This window comes from Pteropus vampyrus, unplaced genomic scaffold (assembly GCF_000151845.1).
Source record: "Pteropus vampyrus isolate Shadow unplaced genomic scaffold, Pvam_2.0 Scaffold6, whole genome shotgun sequence".
Lineage (NCBI taxonomy): Eukaryota > Metazoa > Chordata > Mammalia > Chiroptera > Pteropodidae > Pteropus > Pteropus vampyrus.
The window spans coordinates 5,096,139-5,098,361 of record NW_011888787.1 but is presented as its reverse complement, the minus strand read 5'-3'; positions in this window follow the sequence as shown (position 1 = coordinate 5,098,361).

Genomic DNA, 2,223 nt, shown 5'->3' with positions numbered 1-2,223 from the left:
GATTCCAGAAAGCCGGCTGCGTCAGCTGACACTAAATGTGCCACTTATAGAGTAACAAATGAGTAATTCGGACCCGATCATTAGTCCCTGCTTTCCGCTCATGCGCCAAATATTTATAGAAGCGAATCCAGCATTTCTAGTTTACAGCCGATAACAGGGAGCTTATTAGCTCCTCCCAGTCGTCCTTCTTCTTCCTCGACAGGCGGAGGGCCGCTCAACCTTGAAGGAGAACAGGTGAAGACTTTCCGCCCAGTGATGGGACTCACTCCTCTTTTCTTCGATATAAATGAGAGGCTCTCTTGCGATCTTTCCTGTGTCCTATCTTTTTGCCTCTATTCATTTTCCCTCTCTCCAAATCTCTACCTCACTTCAAGCCACAAAAAAAAAATGACACCCTTGGACCGAAGATCTGAACCCTACAAATGCCACAGCGGTCCCCAGCCCAGTTCCTGATACTTGCCAGCCAATATGATAACCTGATCTGCTGCTTTCCTCGGGCCCAGAAATGACTAAGGGCCACACACTGAGCCCGGAGCGGGGGACACAGGCAGGATGGCGTCGTCCGTCCTGAAGGCACTCACAGGGTATCGAGGTGCTCACAGTCTTAAGGCATTTGTGCGGGGAAAATGCCATTATGGTTTATGTTACTGATGTGATTAAAAAGCAATTTTATGTCTCAGAAGGATAATAAAATGGAGTGACACAAGGATGTGATAACCAGCTATTAATTTGAAAAAAATATTTTCAGAACAACAAAATGAAAGAAAACAAATTTATTATGGCCTTGTGTGGATGATACCAGTGAATTCAACTTTTTTACTCTTGTTCGAGATCTGGTATTTTTCCAGATTCCTTTTTTGAAATTTATATTTAACTTTATCCAAACAAACAAATTTTAAATTATATGTCTTATACACTCTAGGGCTTATTAGCTAAATAAGTCTATGATTCTCCATCTTAAGCTATATCTGCACTGATTCTTAGAGTCTTTCTTTGACAGATTTTTGTAGATCGGATTCATATAATTCAGATTACATTGAAACTCTCACTGTACGTGAAATTAATGTCAAGTGAAAGCTTTCAATTTTTAAAGCATTGGGCTCACCTGATTCAGGAAAGATGAACTCTCGCCTCGAATCACTTTTATTTGCAACGTTTTCAGCAATGAGAACTCTAAAAATCCATTTAAGAATCTGAATGTGAGAGTTTGCTACTTTCACTTAGGCATATACCTCCCCCCAACCTCATTTTTATTACAGCTCTATGTGCGTCCAACCTTCTTCTATTAAAGAACATCATGTGTTTGACTAGTAGCGGGCCCAGCGCCCGAAGACTTACCAGATGCCCGGGACCCATCAGGCTGGTCAGAGATCAATGTTTCAAATACTCCTCAAGGTGGATAAGAGAAACGTGGCTAATCATTGTGTCGTTAGGTTAGATTAACTTTAGGAAACGTGATTGTAAAATGAGCTTCCAAAAAGATTTTCAAAAACTCGAAATGCCCTGGAAAGAGAGAAAAATATGGCTAAGAAGAGATACCAAGGAAGTAAGACGAGGTAGATGACATTCTTCCTTACCTATAACCCAGCTTCGAGTTCTATCCAGCCTCTCTAAACATGTCTTTGGTTCACTTCATTAAGACCAGAAAATTATTTTTACAAGTTTCAGCCTCTGAGGACAATATTTCAGGAAGTTATGGATCACCAGGACCACCTAGACTGTCACAAAATAAGCCATTGATGTGCTATATGAGCTTCCGTGGGGGCACCTGGCTACACAACAGGATTTGCAGCAGAGCTGTGCTGAAAGATAACATTCATAAGAGACGAGAAAACAAGATTCCTTCTGAGAAAATAAATGGTTTTTGTGCGTACATAAAAGAGAAAAAAACCCTTCTTTTCACAATAGGAATTTTACTCTCTCAAATAATCTTGTATCTCATTCCCTGGAGTTCTGGGAGGTCAGGGGGAGAAGTGGCCTATCACAGGAAGTCAGTTTTCATCCTTGCAGCTTCCCATCAGATCACATTTACATCTTCCCCCAAGGTGATGAGAAGTTCCTAAACCAAGAAGCAATCCTTGAGATCCGAACACCAGTAATTCTGAGGTTTAGAGGGACGGTTAATAGTGAGGCAAAATGCAAAGGTAACAATGAATGACTCCAAAGTGTCCACTAAAGTTTCAAAGAGAACATTCCACATAAAGCCTACCAACCAGGATGGTA